The 24,704-nt window shown below is 39.1% G+C and overlaps 1 protein-coding gene and 1 pseudogene across 26 annotated transcripts in view; both read right to left on the bottom strand.

Moving 5' to 3' along the window:
- WASF3 (WASP family member 3) overlaps positions 1-24,704 on the bottom strand; it is a 136,448-nt gene that overhangs the window by 95,399 nt on the left and 16,345 nt on the right. For 4 of the 26 annotated variants that reach the window (XM_045377376.2, XM_074021748.1, XM_045377371.2 and 1 more), the window contains exon 2: positions 14,470-14,553. The exons of the other annotated variants lie outside the window; for them this stretch is intronic. The gene's annotated coding sequence lies outside the window, so the exon portion shown is untranslated. The remainder of the gene's footprint in view (positions 1-14,469; positions 14,554-24,704) is intronic. 26 annotated transcript variants of the gene reach the window in all.
- Positions 16,440-17,331, bottom strand: LOC135968071 (small ribosomal subunit protein eS1-like; annotated as a pseudogene).

Raw genomic sequence — 24,704 nt, 5'->3', positions numbered from 1 at the left:
CAGAGCTGAATCTGAAGATGAATGTTAAATGAACAAGTGAGGGACAGTATTCTAGGCAAAGAGTCTGCCGGAGAGAGAGCAGCCACAGAGGAGTGAACGAGGAAGACATACATGTGGAGCTCCAAGAGCTCAAGAGACCCGAGGAGGAGGAGGAAGAAAAATCCCCAGGAAATGACAGAAGACAGACTGGGGATGGACAGGCAGAGCCCAAAAAGCCCCTGTCAAATAAGGAGGATCTACAAGTAACCGGGAGAGTTGGAAGGAACTTCTATTCCTTTATTAGGAAAGGAATAGAAGTCCAGGGAGGTAACTTTGGCAGTATGAATGATGTACTCGGGGAAAGCGATATAGGAGCTAGAACTGGGCAGTAATACAACAGTCCAGAAAGGAGATGGTAGTAAGCTTAGGCCAAGGCAGCAGCCAGGAGCACAGGAGTCAAAGGGCATATACAAGCTAGCTGAGGATCAAGAGGAAAGGGAGGAGCTGACGATCACTCCCACAATTCCAACTTGAGTGCTGAAAAGATTTTACCTTCATTTGTCTCAAAAGGGAATAGAACAGTAAGGAGCAGGTTTTGATGGAAAAAATAATAATTACACTTTTGGAGATGGTGATCTTGAGGTACAGGGGGAACCTCCAGATATCTAACAAATGCAGAGATACAGCCTGGAGCAGAGGCCATAAATTAGCCCTCGCTGGAACTGAAGGACTAGAAGAGCATTTGATGGAATTGCCAAGGGGAGTAAATACAAAATGAGAAGAAAACAGCATTAAGAATCAAATTCCAGGAGAAAAAGGCCCTTCGAAAATTTATACTTTAAAAAGTATAAATTGGAATACTTTTGTTGTCATTATATGTTAAGAGCCTTCAATTACTTAAATCAATGTAACTAATTCTTCTTCTAGTAATACAGTAATATATGAATAAAGGAATGAACACAAATGTGGACAAAGATTTGTACACAATGATGTTCCCTTCAGTGTTATTTATGTAATAAAACACAGAAGCAACTAAATCAGCCAAATGAAGGAACTGATTTAAAGCAAACTATGTTAGATCTAGAAATTATTATGCAATGACCTATGCAGTATTTTAGAAGACTTAATTATGTGATAACATTTTTCTGACATGACACTAAATGGAAAAGCATACAAAGTAGTGTCTATAGGATTTATTTATGCAAGAATATGTATTGAATACCTACTATATGCTAGTACCTAAGTGCTGAATATAAAATGCAGTAAAAGGTAGACAATTCCTTTTTATGGACGCTGGATTCCACTGGAATGTGACTTAAAAAGAGCAAATAAATAAATCTGCAAGAAAATATGACATGAAATAAATGCTAAGACACACAAAACAGTGACATAATAAAATATTATCAGTTATATAAAAATACCTGAAGTTAAATTTAAAGACATAAAGCACAAGATTAACAGTAAACAATAATAATAATAATTTAAAACAAAGCAAATTTCAGGTGGCTTGGTAAATGGCCTAGAAAAATAAAGGTGAAATTATAAAGTGTTTGGGTACTTTATGATTCAATCTTCAGCATATTCACAAGACAGAACTTTTACAACCTTTCATCTTTCTCACCCTCAAACCAAAAAACTCAGGAGGCACCGGCAAGCAGTATGCTGAGGGAAGCCCATGCTTCTGCCAAGTCCGTTTGGACCAAAATGAATTCCTCAGTAATGCTTAAGGTAGAAAGTTTTGCAAGATAAACGACCCTTCCATAAACAAGCTAAGATGATATTTTTTATATTTCCACTTTCATTACAGTACAATGCCCCCACTCCCCACCCACATTCACCTAAATTCATTCACCCATTCACTGAACCAATATTGCATGTCAGGGACTCCCTTAAAATCGTAACATCCCCTAGAAACAGTACTCAAATGCTACAGAAACTCAAAAACCAATTCCTAAAATAAAAATATTAGACTGCTTAAACATTTGTGCAAAGTCTAAACTGAAGAAAATCACTGTAAATATTGCCACAAGTTGTGTAACATTACAGAAATGTCCTTAGAAAATAACCCATGTATGCTTAACACACAGAGACAGGCACATGCACACACAGCTCAATGACATTTATCCTGAAAAACTTACCCTGCACAGACAACTGACAAGACACTGATAAGAATGTCTTCCTATTAGAGGTAGAGAAATTGAGAAAACATTGTATTGTACACCGAATTGTGTATAATCCACCAAAATCATGTGGAAGCTCCCATCCCTGACGTGATGCATTTGGAGACAGGGCCTATAGAGGTAATTAAGGTTACATGAGGTTACAGGGTGGGACCCAGATCCTATGGGATCTATGGCCTTAGAATAAGAGACACCAAACTCACACTCTGCACCCACTCAGAAGCAAGGCCGTCTGAGGACGAAGAACTTGCAGGTAAACCGGAAAGATGGCCCTCACCGGGAAGTGAACCCTGCTGGAACTGTGTTCTTGGACTTCAGAGCCTCCAGAACTGTGAGAAAATCTCTGTTGTTTAAGCTAGACAGGCTGTGGTATTTTGTTATGCAGCCTGAGCTAAGACACACTGTAAGGTAAAATTACCATAAAGTTCATGAGTAAAACTGAGATTCACTCCCTCAAAAAAACACAAAAATATTTCCAATAGTTTAGAATCTTTCCTGAAAATTCAGTATTACTCAAACTAACATTAATCATAGGCTTCTTAAAAAGTCAGCTGTCAGGGTGAAATATTTTATTATTAGAGATTAGTCAGTTAAATAAATCACTCTGTAGAGGTTGGCGATATCATGAACTTCATTATAACTGTGGTTCAGGAAAGCTTATTGGTCCAGAAATCAAACAAAGCCCAAAATAATCTAGAGTCACTGCGGTAGAAAGCAAAAAAAAAAAAAAAAAAAATTCGCCTGCTCCTTTGAGGTCCTTTTGAATGACTACCTAGTGTCTTCTCCAGAGCCAGACATCCATTCTGAAGCAACAGCTGAGTGCATGGGGTTAACACACCACACTGAGCCCAGCAGGGACGCAAGTACCTTAAGGGGTGACCAAGTAATAGTCACCAGTGCCTGCATCTCCAACCTCAAGCACCTACAACTCAGTCCTCAGACCTTTTCTCTTCTCTATCCCCACTCCCTCCTTTCCTGATCTCACAGTTTTAAATGCCACATATATCCTGACAGCTCCCAAATTCCCAGCTCCAGGCCAGACCACTTTCCGTGATACCCAACAGCTAACTCAGTATCTTCATGTGGATGTCTAACACACAACCCTAATATGAAATTCAGCATGCCCAAAACTGAACTCCTGACGTCACCCAGCAATCTGGAGCTCATGGTCTTCCCCTCGCAGTTCATGGCAACCCCATATATCTCAGCTGCTCGAGTCAAAAATCCTGGGCATCCTTAATTTCCCTCCCTCACTGTCAGATCCACCAGCAAATCCTACTAGTGGTTCCACCTTCTAAATACATCAAAATCCTACCGCTTCCCCCGCCTCAACTGCTTCCATCCTTACCCAAGCCTCCCGGCTGGTCTCTACTTTACTCTCTGTCCCCCGACAGACTGTTTGTTCTCCTAAGAAGCTAGAGAATTTCTGTCAAAGAAGTTGGATCACATCTCTCTTCCATTTCAAACCCTCTGGTGGCCGGCCATTCAGCACTCATGGTGTGATGAAAATCTAAAACCTCTACAATGACCTGAGAGTCACATGACCTGCTTCCTTCCCTCCCCTAACCACTCTGTCCTCATCTCTTACTCTCTCCCTCTCCCTCCCTCACTCTACTGCGGGTCTTCTCCCTGAACACACACGCTAGAGAGTTACTCTCTCCCTCTCCCTCCCTCACTCTACTGCGGGTCTTCTCCCTGAACACACACGCTAGAGAGTAGCCCACCAACACCTGTGCACCTGCTACCATCTCTCCTGGAATGTTCCTCCCCACCCACCCACACTTCCATGGCTCAGTCCCTCACACCTCCTTCAAATCTCTGCCCAAATATTACCTCTGCCTCACTCCAATGAAAACTGCAAGTCCTGAACTTCCTTACCCCTTTTAAATGATTTCGTTCTCTCCATTACTATCTATTATCTTCTAATGTGCTACGTGTGAATAATTTATTAATTTGTCTCCTTTACTGCCTAATTCTCCCATTAGAATGCCAGCTTTGTGAGGGCAGGAATTTTTTTGAGGTTTTGTTCACTGATGTGTCCCAGTGCCCAGATGAGTGCATGGAACACAGTAGGTGTGCAGTAACTCACCGTCCCAGTGCCCAGATCAGTGCATGGAACACAGTAGGTGTGCAGTAACTCACCGTCCCAGTGCCCAGATCAGTGCATGGAACACAGTAGGTGTGCAGTAACTCACCGTCCCAGTGCCCAGATCAGTGCATGGAACACAGTAGGTGTGCAGTAACTCACCGTCCCAGTGCCCAGATCAGTGCATGGAACACAGTAGGTGTGCAGTAACTCACCGTCCCAGTGCCCAGATCAGTGCATGGAACACAGTAGGTGTGCAGTAACTCACTGGTGACAGGACAAAAAGTGTATGTGGCATTTCATTCCCACATTTTACATAGAAGAACCCGGAGAAATATTAGTTTAGCAGACTTTTGACATACTGATTTGGACCCTTTCTCTGTGTGCCCTCCCTTGGTGATCTCACCTGACAATCTCATCGAGATCTGCCTGTGCTTAAATCCCATCCAGATTACTTTTGTGAGTAGATTTATAGGGCATACTTCCGGCTTAAGACTCACATTTAAAGGTGACATCTGTAGGAGGAAAGACATTTAAAGAGAAAAAGAAATTTAAACTGAATAATCTATTTTCCATCTTCTTTCGGGTTTCTTTTCTCTCAAATAAAAAAAGGTCAAAATTCAAAACTAGTACTGGAGTTAAAGTAAATACCATGCTACATTTTTACAGGGAGTAAGAGGTGGCAATCTTATTAGTACAGAAATAACTAAAAATACCACAAATTTTACTTTTTTCTCTGTGATTTAACAGGTGTTGGAGGGGGCTTCTCAGCAGAGGGTCACGAATAAAAAATTAACAGGATGGAAATTAACGCGATGGGAAATCAAAGCATCCAGGCTTCAAACCAAGAACATTCTGACAATGTCTTACAAACTGAGGACTGACAAAGCATATTAATGAGAAATACTGTTAGAATGCTATTCAGATATGGGTCTTCAGTTGCAGCTTTCCAAAAGAATTGGTTTCAAAGGGGAAGGGGAAGTTACACATAGAAAAGCAAAAGCATGTTCGTGTTTTCCATTCCCTCCTGTACACTGAGCTCATGGGGTGAACCTTCATCTGCCCTGACCTAAGTCCAGCAATGGGGGATGGCCATTCAAGAAACTAACACAAGAATCAGGACGGCACAGCTCACTGAACATGTGTGAACATGTTTACCTCTGTTCAAAACAATCCAAAGCATGAGGTCTAACATTCCCTCAGAGGCAGAAGGTATCCTACACCCCAACCTACACTAACTGCATTATCTTTCATTGTGTTTTAAGTGCACATATATATATATATATCTGCCAGACTCTGTTGTGCTTTGGAGAAATAACTAAAGAAAAGCTTTAAATACTAGATACAGTCAAAAATCATTCTAAAAGTATTATCACGGTACCTAATTTATTCTTAACATTCAACTAAAGCCAAAACAGCAAGACCCCCCATACAAATGCATCTATTGACGATGCCACATCAGGCTGCCATCACTAAGCCTCAGTAAGACTTTACTATTTGCCTACATAAGTCACTTTCTAAGCCATATGGTTGTCCATCCCTGCAGGGCTCAATTTGCAGTTAAGTTCTGATATCTAGCAATCACAGCAATTCCCACCATGACACCCTGTTCAGTGGCCACTTCTTCCTTCAATGCTCTCCAGGCACTGCCTCCTCCACTCCACATTACTCAGTTCTGAGAGGAACCATTTTTAGTGCTAAACTTCATATCTGATAGAACAAGCTGAAACTTCTTCCAAACTAATACTCTCACAAAACAGAAAACACCCTACAGTGCACCTATTTGGTTGAACAAAAACAGAAAGGAACCAAGTTAACTATCCATCTACTGAGTATTGGAAAAGCAGACATGGAAGAATGCTCAACCTCATGCAATATAAAGAAATACAGGACCAGGCACAGTAGCTCATGCCTATAATCCCAGCACTTTGAGAGACTGAGGCAAGAGGATCATTTGAGCCCAAGAGTTCGAGACTAGCCTGGGCAACATGCTGAAACCCCATCTCTACAAAAAAAACAAAAAACAAAAAACAACCCAGGTGTGGTGGTGTGTGCCTGTGGCCCCAGCTACTTGGGAGGCTGAGGTGGGAGAATCACTTGAGCCCAGGAGGTCAAGGCTGCAGTGAGCCATAATCATGCCACTGCACTCCAGCCTGGGTGACAGAGTGAGACTCTGTCTTAAAAAATAAATAAATAAGTTATAGAAGAAATACAAATTAGAGCTGCGATGCCATGCCATTTTAACTTGTTAGATGAGCAAAGATTAAACATATGAAAAATCCCAGTACTGGCCAGGATGGGGAGGGACACAGGTACTCTCTGACACTTTACTGGTGGAAGTAAACTGTTACGCACTTTAAAACTACAAAAGGGTTGACAAGATCAAATTAGAATCTAGAGGAAAAATATATACATAGTTCCTAAAATGTAATCTGTGATGATAACTGAAACAGAAGCCGATTTGGGGATACTGTTTGACTTTGGTAAAAACACAAGTAGGGTTTAATCTCGTCCCCCAACTTCCTGGCCACAGCTGACTGAATGGGGACAGACACCACCTAAAATGGGCCAGGTTTCCCTCCCAGGAATCTGGAATTGGGATTGTGTGGTTCTGATTTGGTCTGCTCATGTGTGTTTTTCAACAGTGAAAACATAAACCTCACGTCACATTAAGTCATCCTGCCTCTATTTCTATTTAGCACACAAACAGCATTTGAGGATTCAATAAACCGACTTCCACTTTGAATTTTTCAAACTTACACTCTAGGGTTATTTTCTGCTTAAATTTTTGTTTTTCCTAACCTTCCTTCTCATCTTTCTGATTTGAAGAACGGCAATTTCTATCAGCTTATCTGATTATCATATTTATTTCTGCTTAAGAGCATTATTTACAGTTATTTAATAGACTGACTCTTGTGTAACTAGAGTCAACAAATTCCAAACCTCGCCCTCTACCTCACAATATTATTCTTGATGGGATTATGGAGTTGCTGGTAAACTTTTCTTTAGGGTTTGGTTTTGAATTTTTTTGTTTTTTTTCTTTTTAAGTCCCATAGCAATCATAAATCAAAGAATCCTCAATGTAACTTTCCAAAAGAGACAAAGAAACCTTTGGTCTCTTCATTTTAAAAACTCATTTTAATTTAATAGTGACTGACATTCACCAACAGATGAAGACCAATTTTTCCTCTTCATTTGTTCCATTATTTTCCAGTTTGTTACAGAATTATACAAGCTACGGATCTGATGTGCCCTTCAAAATATCAAGTTTGAGTTTAGAGAATTAGCACCCCCTTGATTGTCTTCTCCTATGAACCCATCATTCTGTCCAGCAGCTCTCAATCTAACAACACCCAAAAAGCAAAGAAGATATACACACTTATTTCAATCATAATAGTCAATTATGACAACGCAAATAATTTAAGCTTTCAAAGCACTTAATTCTGCTGAAGATACAATCATGTTACATACTTCAAAAATGATACTCCCCCATCCTGTTTTTGGAGAACTCTGAAAATCCAGACAATATGCTTCCTTTCAAAACACCAACTGGTTATAGAGGAAAAGAAACAGACAAATGATCTTGCCAAGAGCCATTTCTGTAGTTTCCCTCCACTGAGGAGCCCTTTCAGTGGCTACAAAGATTTAAATTCAATCCTTGATTGGACTGATGATACACCACCTTTTATTTATTTAGAATTGAATTTTCAAAAAAAAAAAAATTGAGTTTCGGGAACTCTAATTCAGTTGTTTCCAATTTTTCCAAGTATGAGGACCCCTCTGCAATACTAAAACAAAAACAAAACAAAACAAAAAAACTGAGGATTCTTTTTAAAAAGAAAACTGAGGATTCTTCTTTTTTTTTTTTTTTTTTTTTTTTTTTTGAGGCAGGGTCTCACTCTGTCACCCAGGCTGGAGTGCAGTGGCACGATCCTGGCTCACTGCAACCTCCACCTCCCAGGCTCCAGTGATCCGCCCGCCTCAGCCTCCCAGTAGCCAGGACTACAGGGGTGTGCCACCACACCTGGCTAATTTTTTATATTTTTGGTAAAGACAGGGTTTCGCCATGTTGACCAGACTAAAACTGAGGATTTTTTAAATTGCTCTATCTAGTGATGAGAACAGAGAAACCAAAAAAACTGTCAGTACAAAATAACTCTCTTAAAAGCACCTGCAAACATCTACAAAATAGTAAAACACGAATTTAATCTTTTTATTACAGAGCCAGTTAATGTCAGAATAAGGTCTAAAACCCAGTCTCCAGATTTATAATACAGATGGGGCTCTTAGAATTGATCATGGAGGGCAGGTGTTTCTCAAGTAGCCCTGACAATTCTCTTAGGAACTAGACAAGCTGACTTGAAAGTTCTTCTAGAAAAGCAAACAAAGACAGACAAGACAATTCTGAAGAAGAATAAGGGTAGAGAACATCCCTTATCAGATATTAAAACATTATAAAGCTTCAATAATAAAAATAGTGTGAATAAATAAACCTATAATGGAATAGACTAGAAAATGCAGAAACTGACAAAGTATATATAGGAACTCAGTATAAGATGGATGTGACATTTTAAATCCCTAGGGTAAGAGTTATTGGTTAAATGCTACTGTAACAACTGGATACTCACTAGAAGAAAAAAATCAAATTGAGTCCTCACTCTCCCCCTTATACCAAAAGAAGTTTCAGGTGTATTAATAGCAAAAATGTACAAAATAAAACCAATAAAGAGCGAAAAGAAACACAAAAAAAATTTTTAACAATCTTGAAGAAGAAAACGTCTTTCAAAACATTATTGAAAAACAAGAAAGGCCAAATATTAAACTACTTGAAAAAAATCAAATATTACTTCATTACAGAAAATTCTATAAACAAAATCAAGATTATATATCAAATGAGGTATTTTTGGGGCATCATAATTCTATCCACAAACCTGGGGTTCTGTGACACCCAAGTACAGCACTCTATTCCACGCAATTCCAAACCACTTGAAAGGAAGCTTTTAATACAGTTAAAATCAAGTCATCTAACAGAATCCTTTCTTTCCTAGGCCTATGAAGTAAGTTTTCTACAGCACCATCCTCAGCTATCACCTCCACTCACATTAGAAACTGTCAGCCACACAGTAAGGCAAGGGCTTTTATTATGCATTTGGGGGGTTTACAGCTTAATTTGAGCAGAAGATAGACACAGCAAAGCAATACAAGTCAAAAGGTTTTTCTAGGCTTGCCCTGGGATTATATGGTCTTACCGCCAACATGCAGGTTCGGCAGTGAACACTTATCAAATTTATAACATCAACAGAGACTTCTGAGCCCCTACTATATGGAACCAAACCTGAGATGAAGAAGAGTCTACTGCGTTCCAGAAGCTTACAATCTAACTTAGTCAAAGAGACCATGAGGCAAGGACATCTGCTTACCAACTAGTGGTAACAGAATTATGCTTCAGTCTTCAAATCTCTCCATATGACTGAGTACAATAAAATTATAGTTATTTTACTTGTCAGTATAAGGAAAGCACAGCTAACCATATGATTTTTCTCAAACCTAGTGTGTAGGCATACCTAAGTGATTCAACCCAAAACCTGAAAACACTAATGTAACCCGTATCAGCTCAGTGAAGGACTCCATTCACAAGGTAATTAATGTAAACAGCTGCTGTTTACATTTGGATCTTTAGTTCTACACCATCTGGATTTTCATCATTTTTATTTCCCTTTATCCATAGCTGGTATTTCTCCAAGTTCTTGTCAATTTGTTCTTCCTTTTTGACACAAAATATTATTTATTACAGCTATAAATTGGCTTTCTTCATCTCAGTCCACCTTTTTTTTTTACGTTTTTCTTTCTTTTTGCATTCCAGGGTATTGCTTGGGAAAATGCTTTCATGCCATGGTGAAAGCTGAGTCAGAGGGGATCTGTCATCTCACTACTTTCCTTCCAGATGATGGAATGCCGGCTGTATTCCTCCACTCCCTTGACTATTTAGTTAGCATGAGTTATCAGAACTATCAGCAGAGTAACAACAGTTTTCATATTTTAATTTACAAAGAAGACTTTGAAACACACAGTAAGGACTCTCTGTAAGGTCAACCTACAGGGCAATACTGGCTTTGCAAGAAATTCCAAAACTGCTTGTCTCGTATATGCCTTCAACACACAACCAACCACTAGCAACTAAAATTTCTGAATAATTACCTCACATCTTTCTTTGCTGCCTGTGAATGTTTCCTAGATAACTGAACATAAAACTGAGGAATGCTTTACAAATTCCCTATTTTAACTTACAGAAATAATTAAACTCAAGACAAACTATATTTTACCTGGTAATTACAAAGAAATGACTGAAATTACAAGTCAACTCCAATAAGCCATCCTTAATAAATTTCTATAATACTAGCAATTCCATTGGTTAACGACCAGAACTCTCAATAAAGTTCAGTGTGTTTATCAATACAGATTAACAGTGACCATACAGTCTTCATTTCAAATCCTAGGACTAGTTTTCACAAAAATTGTGTTCACTGCATAGCACTGGAAATTAAGGTCACCTTTTTACTTTACAAATAAGCACCTTGGAGAAGAAGTCTTAGTGAGTATTTCCCGGGAATAAAAAAGACACTCTTTCACATTTGCCCCAGTCAGGAATTTTCATAACCTTGAGATGGTTCATCTGTGTTCCAGCAGATACCACTAGTCACCCAGCAAAAGCAGTAGGAAAAGGAAAAGGCTCACCATTCTGTTAATTTACTGGTCCCCTGCAACTAAGTGATTAATCTATGAAGAGAGGGAAGAAAGAGGTACCTGGAAGGAAGTGTCTTTGTTAGACGCTTGTTTGATCTCCATAATCCTGCAAAACCAAGTGTGTATCTTTTTCCCCTCCAGGGAGGTGGGGGAGGTACCACTTAGAAGTTAGGGGGTTAAGTACACATTACAGGAAGTCACAGGTCCCATGCACTGAGCCCAAACACACTTCACTGAATTGAATTTTCAGAACCTTTTTAAGTGATCACATCTCTGGTAAGCCATTTCGGCTTCTGCACTGCAAACTTTTTGGGCGACTTGAGTGGCAACCACACTTCTGACTCCTGTTACTATCTGCTGCTGCTGTGGCTATTTGAAGAGACTGAAATAGGCTTTAGGTAGCCTCCTGATCACAAAAGCACACTCCAACAAAGCTAGAGTGGCTTTCAAGGCTTAAAGAAGTGGGAAAAGGATGTTCTAGAAATGAAATACTGAGGGTAAAGTACAAACACCACAGTGGAGGGTGCTCAGGGTCATTCTTCTGAAAAATGGGTCAAAGTAATATAATCAAATTCATAATAAAAAATAATTTTCAATGAAATAAGGAATTTTCAATGAAAGATACTACCTAGCAAAAAATAACTCTTATTTGGGCTTAAGAAGCCTTCGACTCTTAGCTTCACCCCCACTTCTGCCTACTCTAATTATGAACTACTCTGCATCTTTATGTACTTCCATTTTGAGTAAAAACAAAATAATAAACACTACAGGAGAAGGAGCCCTAGACTAGAATCTGGATTTCTTGAACCAGCTTTACTGTTCACTTGCCATTTGTGACCATAAGAATCTTTCTGTTTCTTACCCGTTACTGAAAATAATTGTTTTTTCTGTCCTTGCTTGCTCCCTTTGGAACCTGTCCCCATGTGACCAGTGTTATCTGAATAATAAGCCACCTTATGGTATTGTACACACCAAATGAGATCACATAACTAAAGACACTTAACCCATAAATCATTATGTAAACATGTACTCTTATCAAAACTGATAGACGCTATCCACAGTAACTCTGTCCAAACTGCTTTACCATGGCTGTTGCTATCTTTCCACTAAGACCCTAGGCTTCAAATTACCACTTTAGCATTCATTTCTTTCTGCCCCCATCTTAAGCATCCGTAGAGGTGCCTGTCATTATCTTTCTAATTGACTAATTACGCTCTCAAGGTATCTATCCTATTAGAATACATGTTAATAACTGAAAAGAGAGACCTGCATTATTTTTGCCCTCTTTTCCAAGGTATGGTCTCGAAACACACACACAGATCTGAAGGTTTCTTAAGGATTTTCTCTCTATTGCTGCTTTCTTTACTCTGACAGTTACTGGGAAATTTTCTATTCTCAGCACAGTACTAAGCACTTTATTTATTATTTACATTCTCTTACTTAAGTATACTCTTTAAATACAACACTGTGGGGTAGGCTTTTTTTTTTTCTTTTTTTTTCGTTTGAGACAGAGTCTCACTCTGTCACCCAGTCTAGAGTGCAGTGGTTTGATCTCGGCTCACTGCAACCTCCGCCTCCCGGGTTCAAGCAATTCTCCTGCCTCAGCCTCCTGAGCAACTGGGACTACAGGTGCACACCGCTACGCCCGGTTAATTTTTTGTATTTTAGTAGAGACGGGGTTTCACTGTGTTGCCCAGGCTGGTCTCGAACTCCTGAGCTCAGGCAATCTGCCCACCTTGGCCTCCCAAAGTGCTGGGATTACAGGTGTGAGTCACTTCAGAAATTCTGTTAACTTAAATTTAAATGAAACTTGCAAAATCTTCTGAGGATAGCCAGATTAATCAAATTCTATTCAACTTAGGAAAAGAAACCACATTCCATCCATTCACATATGGTTTCCTTATTTTATCACAACCAATACTTTCAAAATAATCTTTAAAAAAAGAAATTTGACCAGGTATAGTGGCTCACACCTGTAATCCCAGCACTTTGGGAGGCCAAGACAGGCAGATTATTTGAGCTCAGGAGTTCAAGACCAGCCTGGGCAACATGGTGAAACCCCATCTCTTCCAAAAATACAAAAAATTAGCCAGGCATGGTGGTACATGCCCGTAATCCCAGCTACTCGGGAGGCTGAGGTGGGGGGATCAACTGAGCCCAGAAGTCAAGCTTGCAGTGAGCCAAGATTGTACCACTGCATTCCAGCCTGGGTGACAGGAGTGTGACCTTGCCTTAAAAAAAAAAAAAAGAAAGAAATTTATGCCAGGTGCAGTGGCTCACGCAGGTAATTCCAACACTTTGGGAGGCCGAGGCAGGTTGATCACCTGAGGTCAGGAGTTCAAGACCAACCTGACCAACAAGGAGAAACCCCATCTCTTCTAAAAATACAAAATTAGCCGGGTATGGTAACACATGCCTGTAATCCCAGCTACTTGGGAGGCTGAGGCAGGAGGATCGCTTGGACCCAGGAGGTGGAGGTTGCAGTGAGCTGAGATCGTGCCACTGCACTCCAGCCTGGGCAACAAGAGCAAAAACTCCATATCAAAAAAAAAAAAAAGAAAAGAAAAAAGAAATTTCAAAACTACCATAAATAATTTGACCTGAGAATTAGGCAGCCCCCAAAATAAAACAAAAATATCAACAAGCAACAAAAAAAATAACATATGAAAACCAATACTTCAGGAATAATATTTGAATGCTAATTGTACCTACAAAAAGAAATATTAATCTAATGCTTGTCGAGTTTTAGACAAAGCCCATGGAAAGTTTAGCACCGTTCACTGAGATTCAGGTGTTTCTGAAAAAGAACTGAACATCTTGAGAGAAGCAGAAAACTGCATGTGTTTTAAGTTATATTATTCTACAGCACTTCTGACAAAAGAAAACCACAAAAGCCAACTTTTGGATGTATTCAAAAGATTCTATCCTAATACTCTAAAAGGTAAACGTTGCAGATTTTTTTAATGAAAGATAATGGAAAGCAAAACATGCACAGTAAGAATTGTCTTAATTACTGGAAAGGCAGGCACCTCTAATTTTCAATATCTAAGGTGGGGGTGTCCAATCTTTTGGCTTCCCTGGGCCACACTGGAAGAAGAAGAATTGTCTCGGGCCACACATAAAATACACTAACGATAGCTGATGAGCTAAAAATAAGTAAATAATAAATAAATCTCAAAAAAAAATCTCGTAATGTTCTAAGAAAATTTACAAATTTGTGTTGGGCTGCATTCAAAGCCATTCTGGGCCACATGCAGCCCATGGGCCACGGGTTGGACAAGCTTGATTTAAGGTTTCAGAAATACCATCATCCTAGAAAGCATCTTCAGCATGATTCAGTTTTGCTTTTTCTGAGCTCATTTATTCATTTCCCTTGCCAGTTCATTCATTTCTGATGACCAAGCATATTCAGTGCTCACACTAAACACCAGGAGCGCCATCCTCTGGTTTTAAAAAAAGGGTAAACACAAGGGTCTATACCATGAGCTGAACACTGGATGAGGGGGTCCGGGGGGCTGTTACACAGAGAATCATGTTGTTTCTTTTTTCTCTTTCAGGAATCCACTGAAACAAACCAAAAATGAAATAGTAAACTAGGCAAAGTGACACAATCTAGGTGAGATACCATTATATCTGCAAAACAACCCAAAAAGTAAACGTCTCTTCAGTAAAAGAATGCCACTACTTTCAACCTTACTTCCTATCCTTGGCACTTCAATTTAACATGTGTCTAGAACCAGACTACCCACCTATATATTTCATAGACTATTAAAATATTTGAATGTATTTGTCTGCTATCCAAAATTAACTAATGATAAGCAAAAAATAATTACTATAATTAATTTGTTAATAATAGTCATCACTATCTTTCCCCTTCTCTAGGCTTGGATATTTTATTTACTTTCGTATTTTAATCTAGTTTCTCTCTCTCTCTCTCCTTAAGGCAAGAGGATCACTTGAAGCCAGGATTCAAGACCAGCCTTAGCAGCATAGTGAGACTCTATCTCTAAAAAAAACTTAAAAAATTAGCCGGTCCTAGTGGCGCACACCAGTAGTCCAAGCCACTCAGGAGACTGAGGTGGGAGGCTTACCTGAGCCCAGAGTTTGGGGTTACAGTGAGCTATGATTGCACCATGGCACTCTAGCCTGGGCGACAGAGCTAGACCCTGTCTCAAAAAAAGAAAAAAGAAAGAAAAAAAAAAAGGAAATGTATCCCAAGAATATAAGGTTGGCTTAATCTCCAAAAATCAATATAATAACTACTATCATAAAGGATAAAATCATATGATCATCTCAATAGAAAAAGCATTTCCCAAAATCCAATATCCATTCATGATTATTGATTTGTTAAAGAAAAGATGTTAAATGATATCAAGAACAATACAGCATATACGTGTCAACGGAGACACAATGAGAAAGCCAAAGTAAAATACATGAAACAAAAGAAGTTTATTACTCATAGGTCCCAGAGAGGTTAGAGTGCCAAACAGAGACAGACAGGAGGTCCTGAGACAGGACAGGGAAGGAGCAGGAGGGAGAGGGAGAAAGAACTGTGGAACTACACCTTTGTTGAGGGACATTATTCCCTATGCTTTCCCTCAAGGGTTGTGAATCAGTTAAAGAAAACAAATGTGAATGGGAACTTATTCACATGACTCTGAGGATGACCATTAGATTTTACTGTGGTTGGCAGCTCATGGTGTGTTGCATTTTGGGTCAGTGAGATGAGGCACAATTAGGCCATACTGCAAACAACCACAGGGAGGGTAGGTTCTAAGTAGGCCAAAGGTGACAGGACATGACTGAGTTACAAACAATTTATGTTAGGCCTAAAATGGATGCTAAGGTAGCAACTATATTAAACTTCTCACAGTGATTAAAAACTCCTAGACTTAGAATAAAACTTCCTCAACCTGAGAAGTCGTCTACAAGAAAACAACTAATATCACGCTTAATGCTGAAGGACTGAATGCTTTCCCCCTGAAATCAGGAACAAGGGAGGAATATCTAATCTTATAATTTCTATGCAATATTGTAAAGGAAATTCTATCCAGTGCAATAAGACAGGAGGAAAGAAAAGAAGCGGGGAAAGGAGGAGAAAGTATCTAGATTGGAAAAGAGGTAAAATTGTCTTGCTAGTCAATTTCATGATTACACATTTTATGATCCTATACATACAAAAGTCTAAGGAATCCACAATAAAACTACTAGAATTAAAAGACAAATTCAACAAAGTCACATGACACAAATTAATATAAAGAAATCAACTGCAGTGACTACAAAGAGGAAACCTAAGGGAGTTCCTCTGTGCTGATGGAACACTTCTGTAACTTGATGTGGTAGTGATTACACGAACCTATACATATGATTAAATTGCACAGAACACACAACTGAGTGCATGTATAAACTAGTGAAATCTGAATAAGGTCTACAGATTGTATCAATGTCAATTTCCTGTTTTTGATTTTTGTTGTTGTTGTTGTTCACAACTAGGACTCTTTACTTGCCATTATTATAAGTCTGAACTTTAAACAGATCATTGGACTGGTGGTTCATATCCATCAGCTCATTCAACTTTAGCACCTGTCTTGCTCCCAGTGGCTTTTCCAGAACTCCTGCCTTCACCGTGAAGCTCCTTGAGTTTTCCCAATTCAAACTTGGGCTTCTTCAGCATTTTTACTTTTCTAACGAAGACATCATGGAGAGGACAGATTGGCAAGCCTTTTCTATGTCTTTTCCAATGCTGTCTGGAATCAATTTATTGACTACTTCTTTCAAGTCCTTTTTCTGCACCTCCCAGGTCTTAACTTTCATCATTTTCTTCAGGATTTGGCAGACCTGTTGGTGCTGAGCATAAGAGGTCTTCCATATCTGATTGTTACTTTTTTTAGGAAAACCAACATAGAACAGACAAAGCAAGTAACCATCGGTAGTCCTGACATCAACACGCGCTTCAATCATTGTCTGCCATTTTTTGACCATGGAACACATTTTGTCATGGGTAAGATCCATGCCATGGAAGTTAGGAGAAGTTTCTGCCCTGAACATCTTCAGTAATCAGCTTGAATTTTCTAAATGCAATCTCATCATTCTGCAAATCAGCAAAACTCACTTCAAACACACAATCCTTGAGGTCATCAGATGCAATTTTGATTCCTTGGGTCCTGGTGACTAGCGTCTTCCCAATATTCCTTATATTGAACATAGCAGGTGCTTTCACATCATACCAATCTTTCTTAGAAAATGCATCAACCATTTTCTTCTTGGCTCCCTTTCTGCCTCCTTTCATAAGGCGCTTGTTCTTGCTAACCACCATGGTGCTGCTCAGAGAGCCAAAAGGGCGGTTCTGATAGTATACTGTAGTTAGTTATGTAGGATGTTACCACAGGAGGAAGCTGGGTAAAGAATACATAGAACCTCTGTGCACTATTTTTGCATTTCCGATGAGTCTATTATTGTTCCACAATAAAGTTATTTTTAAACTTAACTGTATTTCTACATACTAGCAACAAACTATGAAAAATGAATATGATCTTCAGATGACTCTTTTCTGAAAACTTGGGAACCACTGACTTAGACCTCTTTCAAGATAGTAAGTACATAAGTTACATAAGCACATGATGTACCACAATCCAAACTATATCTCAGTGAAGTTCCCAAACATTACAGTCTCCTGGCTATCATTTAAAATTTTCAAAGCCCATGTGCCACTTCAGACCATCGCAATTTCTGAGACTAGGTCAAAGGCATCAGTACTTCTGAAATTCCCCACGTAAACCACTACTGTATGGGGCAACAATTCTCAAATTTATGTTTCAGGACCTCTTACAGTTCAAGACCCCAAGAGTAAAAACAGAAAAGGAAAAAAAAAAAAAAAAGAAAGTAATGAAACAAAGGAGTGACTTGAACTCAGGAAAGAAACAAAAGAAAAAGTCATAGTACAGAAGGAATTAAGATGTCCAAGGGAGAATAATAGATTCAAATGAAAATTTTACAAAGGGCATTGAGGAAAAGTAGAAAAACAACCATAAGAAAGTGAAATTTAAAAAGAAGTATGAAGGGTCAAAGTTGAAGTGAATAAAACAGAAATTAGGCAAACAAGGTCAAACATTCATATAATTAGAAATACATATACCTCCAAGATACATATACATCAAACTCTGGAAGAAGATATTCAAAACACTAAAACAGAATATTTAAAATAATACTCCAAGAAAACTTCCTGAAAATAAAAGACCTGAATCTACACATTTTAAGAGCCAACTGGTGAAAAGTGACCAAGAACAAACTACCCCAAAAATGTAACCTAGTAAACTATTAGACTTTAAGCATATGAAAGATATCTTTGAGGCTTCCATGCTAAAAGATATCAGAGAATGATATCAGAGAATGAATCAGCCTGGCATCAGACTTAGCAAAGCAACATACAAAGCAAGACTAGCAGAAAATCATTCTTGAGAAGCCTAAGGGTGAGACTCTGTCTCAAATAAATAAATATTAAAAATAAGAAAAGATGCTAAATAAAAAGGATTGTATATCAAGCCAACCTGTCCTTCAACTAATGAGGCTAATAAAAAAAAAAAAAAAACTCTGAACAAGCAAGAACTCACAAAATACTTACACATGTATCTTTCCTGAGGGTTCTAATCCCTTTCTCAACCCAGGTTCATTATCTGGACCATAGGTGCAGAAAATGATCTGACTATGTTCTCAACTCCGCCAAGAACGGTATACAACTAATAAAATTCTAGATGCAAAGGAGAGACACTGATCCATTACATTCAATGGAACATCCGGGCTTGAGCTCCATCTAAACAAGACATGACTAAAGAAACCTTAAGCAAAAGGACTGGTCACAAAGTGAGCATTTTATGTATTTAATTGTAGAACTAAGAATAAAAACAAGACAGGAAAACGATAAACTGTATATGTCCTGAAAAAATTTGAAAATGCAACTGAAATAATGGGAGGAAAGGGAAGAGGAAAAAGGAAAGAAAAAAAAAACATAAAATCATAAATGATTGTATGGTGAACAGATGAGAAGCAAAAGATGCCTTTTAAAAGTAGCATACAAGACGGTAAAAAGATAGGTTAAAAATGAGAAGGGGTTAAGGTACTACAAAAGGTACTAATTCAATGGTACTATTAGAAGAAAAACTTAGTCCCACCTTCCTGATTCCAAAAGAATTTTTAAAATTAAGAAAAACACATCAAATAATAAATGAATAAATATACCAAAATATAGACAGTAATTTAACACAATGACAGAATTGAGAACAAACATATCAGTTATAACAATATGAATGAGTTTAACTTGCTTATTAAAAGAAAGATATTTTCAAATTTGCTTAGAAAGCAAAGACTATGCTGTATGTAAGAGACATACTTAAAATACAGTGATGCAAAAAGGCTAAAAATAAAGGAACAAAAATTGCCGGGTAAATAAAAATAATCAGACAAAAAAAAAACCGACAAAAGTTATCTGAACAGACCTAACTACTTTTAAATACTAAAAGTTAATTTCACAATGCAGAATACATTATTAATCTCTATAAACTAAATAAATTATGGCTGATCCAAGAGTAAATAAATAAAAACACACCATAAATAAAACACAGTACTTGATACAAAGCAAAGCATAGGAAAAAAAGGATATACACGATTTCAACAATATAACCAACAAAGCAGTTTTTCTGTATATATAGAGAGACAGCACTACACTCTGGTAACAGAGAATATAGCTTCTTGAACATTCACAGAAAGTTATACATTAAGGCACAAAGAAATCATTACTATATTCATAAAATGGAAATACCGCAAAACATATCCTCTGATCACAGTGCAAAAACAAAACTAGAGGACCTTTTCAAGATGGCCGCATAGGAACAGCTCCAGCCTCCAGCTCCCAGTGTGAACGACACAGAAGACAGGTGATTTCTGCATTTCTAACTGAGGTACTGGGTTCATCTCACTGGGGTGTTTCAGACAGTGGGTGCAGGACAGTGCGTGCAGCCCACCGCGTGAAAGCCGAAGCAGGGCGAGGCCTCACCCAGGAAGCGCAAGGGGGAAGGGAATTCCCTTTCCTAGCCAAGGGAAACCGTGACACACAACACCTGGAAAATCGGGTCACTCCCACCCAAATACTGCGCTTTACCAAGGGTCTTAGCAAACGGCACACCAGCAGATTATATCCCATGCCTGGCTCAGAGGGTCCCACGCCCATGGAGCCTCCCTCATTGCTAGCACAGCAGTCTGAGATGGAATTGCAAGGCTGCAGTGGGCTGGGGGAGGGGCGCCCGCCATTGCTGAGGCTTGAGTAGATAAACAAAGCAGTGGGAAGCTTGAACTGAGTGGAGCCCACATGGCTCAAGGAGGCCTGCCTGCCTCTGTAGACTCCACCTCTGGGGACAGGGCATAGCCAAACAAAAGGCAACAGAAATCTCTGCAGATTTAAATGTCCCTGTCTAACAGCTTTGAAGAGAGTAGTGGTTCTCCCAGCACAGAATTTGAGATCTGAGAATGGACAGACTACCTGCTCAAGTGGGTCCCTGACCCTCGAGTAGCCTAATTGGGAGACACCCCTCACTAGGGGCAGACTGACACCTCACACCTCTGAGACGAAGCTTCCAGAGGAATGATAAGGCAGCAACATTTGCTGTTCAGCAATATTCACTCTTCTGCAGCTTCCGCTGCTGATACCCAGGCAAACAGGGTCTGGAGTGGACCTCAAGCAAATTCCAATAGACCTGCAGCTGAGGGTCCTGACTGTTAGGAGGAAAACTAACAAACAGAAAGGACATCCACACCAAAACCCCATCTGTACGTCACCATCATCAAAGACCAAAGGTAGATAAAACCACAAAGATGGGGGAAAAGCAGTGCAGAAAAGCTGAAAAATCTAAACATCAGAGCGCCTCTCCCCCTCCAAAGGAACGCAGCTCTTCACCAGCAATGGAACAAAGCTGAACGGAGAATGACTTTGACGAGTTGAGACAAGAAGGCTTCAGATGATCAAACTTCTCCGAGCTAAAGGAGGAAGTTCGAACCCACTGCAAAGAAGCTAAAAACCTTGAAAAAAGATTTGACGCATGGCTAACTAGAATAACCAATGTAGAGAAGTCCTTAAATGACCTGACAGAGCTGAAAACCATGACACGCAAACTACGTGACAAATGCACAAGCTTCAGTAACCAATTCGATCAACTGGAAGACAGGGTATCAGTGATTGAAGATCAAATGAATGAAATGAAGCGAGAAGTTTAGAGAAAAAAAGAGTAAAAAGAAATGAACAAAGCCTCCAAGAAATATGGGACTATGTGAAAAGACCAAATCTACATCTGATTGGTGTACCTGAAAGTGATGGGGAGAATGGAATCAAGTTGGAAAACACTCTGCAGGATATTATCCAGGAGAATTTCCCCAACCTAGCAAGGCACGCCAACATTCAAATTCAAGAAATACAGAGAATGCCACAAAGATACTCCTCGAGAAGAGCAACTCCAAGACACATAATTGTCAGATTCACCAAAGTTGAAATGAAGGAAAAAATCTTAGGGGCAGCCAGAGAGAAAGGTCGGGTTACCCACAAAGGGAAGCCCATCAGACTAACAGCAGATCGCTCAACAGAAACTCTACAAGCCAGAAGAGAGTGGGGGCCAATATTCAACATTCTTAAAGAATTTTCAACCCAGAATTTCATATCCAGCTAAACTAAGTTTCGTAAGTGAAGGAGAAATAAAATCCTTTACAGAGAAGCAAATGCTGAGAGATTTTCTCATCACCAGGCCTGCCCTACAAGAGCTCCTGAAGGAAGCACTAAACATGGAAAGGAACAACCGGTACTAGCCACTGCAAAAACATGCCAAAATGTAAAGACCATCAATGCTAGGAAGAAACTGCATCAACTAACGAGCAAAATAACCAGCTAACATCATAATGACAGGATCAAGTTCAAACATAACAACATTAACCTTAAATGTAAATGAGCTAAATGCTCCAATTAAAAGACACAGACTAGCAAATTGGATAAAGAGTCAAGACCCATCAGTGTGCTGTATTCAGGAGACCCATCTCATGTGCAGAGACACACATAGGCTCAAAATAAAGGGATGGAGGAAGATCTACCAAGCAAATGGATAACGAAAAAAGGCAGGGGTTGCAATCCTAGTCTCTGATAAAATAGACTTTAAACCAACAAAGATCAAAAGAGACAAAGAGGGCCATTACATAAGTAAAGGGATCAATTCAACAAGAAGAGTTAACTATCCTAAATATATATGCACCCAATACAGGAGCACCCAGATTCATAAAGCAAGTCCTTAGAGACTTACAAAGAGTCTTAGCCTCCCACACATTAATAATGGGAGACTTTAACACCCCACTGTCAACATTAGACAGATCAACGAGACAGAAAGTTAACAAGGATATCCAGGAATTGAACTCAACTCTGCACCAAGAGGACCTAATAGACATCTACAGAACTCTCCACCCCAAATCAACAGAATATACATTCTTTTCAGCACCACATCACACTTATTCCAAAATTGACCACGTAGTTGGAAGTAAAGCACTGCTCACAAATGTAAAAGAACAGAAATTATAACAAACTGTCTCTCAGACCACAGTGCCATCAAACTAGAACTCAGGATTAAGAAACTCAAACAAAACCACTCAACTACATGGAAACTGAACAACCTGCTCCTGAGTAACTACTGGGTACATAACGAAATGAAGGCAGAAATAAAGATGTTCTTTGAAACCAGTGAGAACAAAGATACAACATACCAGAACCTCTGGGACACATTTAAAGCAGTGTGTAGAGGGAAATTTAAATGCCCACAAGAGAAAGCAGGAAGGATCTAAAATTGACACCCTAACATCACAATTTAAAAAACTAGAGAAGCAAGAGCAAACACATGCACAAGCTAGCAGAAGGTAAGAGAAAACTAAGATCAGAGCAGAACTGAAGGAGAGAGACATACAAAAAACCCTTCAAAAAATAAATGAATCCAGGAGCTGGTTTTTTTGAAAACATCAACAAAATTGATAGACCGCTAGCAAGACTAATAAAGAAGAAAAGAGAGAAGAATCAAATAGATGCAATAAAAAATGATAAAGGGGATATCACCACCGACCCCAAAGAAATACAAACTACCATCAGAGAATACTATAAACACCTCTACGCAAATAAACTAGAAAGCTTAGAAGAAATGGAGAAATTCCTAGACACATACACTCTCCCAAGACTAAACCAGGAAGAAGCTGAATCGCTGAATAGACCAATAATAGGCTCCGAAATTAAGGCAATAATTAACAGCCTACCAACCAAAAAAAGTCCAGGACCAGAGAGATTCACAGCCAAATTCTACCAGAGGTACAAGGAGGAGCTGGTACCATTCCTTCTGAAACTATTCTAATCAATAGAAAAAGAGGGAATCCTCCCTAACTCATTTTATGAGGCCAGCATCATCCTGATACCAAAGCCTAGCAGAGACACAACAAAAAAAGAGAATTTTAGACCAATATCCCTGATAAACATCGATGCAAAAATCCCCAATAAAATACTGGCAAACCAAATCCAGCAGCACATCAAAAAGCTTATCCACCATGATCAAGTCGGCTTCATCCCTGGGATGCAAGGCTGGTTCAATGTACGCAAATCAATAAACATAATCCATCATATAAACAGAACCAAAGACAAAAACCACATGATTACCTTAATAGATGCAAAAAAGGCCTTTGACAAAATTCAACAGCCCTTCATGCTAAAAACTCTCAATAAATTCGGTATTGATGGGACATATCTCAAAAAAATAAGAGCTATTTATGACAAACCCACAGCCAATATCATACTGAATGGGCAAAAACTGGAAGCATTCCCCTTGAAAACTGGCACAAGACAGGGATGTCCTCTCTCACCACTCCTATTCAACATAGTGTTGGAAGTTCTGGCCACAGCAATCAGGCAAGAGAAACAAATAAAGGGTATTCAATTAGGAAAAGAAGAAGTCAAATTGTCCCTGTTTCCAGATGACATGATATGTATTTAGAAAACCCCATCGTCTCAGCCCAAAATCTCCTTAAGCTGATAAGCAACTTCAGCAAAGTCTCAGGACACAAAATCAATGTGCAAAAATCACAAGTATTCTTACACCAATAACAGACAAACAGAGAGTCAAATCATGAATGAACTCCTATTCACAACTGCTTCAAAGGGAATAAAATACCTAGGAATCCAACTTACAAGGGATGTGAAGGACCTCTTCATGGAGAACTACAAACCACTGCTCAATGAAATAAAAGAGGACACAAACGAATAGAAGAACATTCCATGCTCATGGATAGGAAGAATCAATATCATGAAAATGGCCGTACTGCCCAAGGTAATTTTACAGATTTAATGCCATCCCCATTAAGCTACCAATGACTTTCTTCACAAAATTAGAAAAAACTACTTTAAAGTTCATATGGAACCACAAAAGAGCCCGCATTGCCAGGACAATCCTAAGCCAAAAGAACAAAGCTGGGAGGCACCATGCTACCTGACTTCAAACTATACTACAAGGCTACAGTAACCAAAACAGCATGATACTTTTACCAAAACAGAGATATAGACCAATGGAACAGAACAGAGCCCTCAGAAATAATACCACACATCTACAACCATCTGATCTTTGACAAATCTGACAAAAACAAGAAATGGGGAAAGGATTCCC

Source organism: Macaca fascicularis, chromosome 17 (genome assembly GCF_037993035.2).
Source record: "Macaca fascicularis isolate 582-1 chromosome 17, T2T-MFA8v1.1".
In the NCBI taxonomy this organism is placed as follows: domain Eukaryota; kingdom Metazoa; phylum Chordata; class Mammalia; order Primates; family Cercopithecidae; genus Macaca; species Macaca fascicularis.
This window is presented reverse-complemented; position numbering and strand designations above follow the sequence as displayed.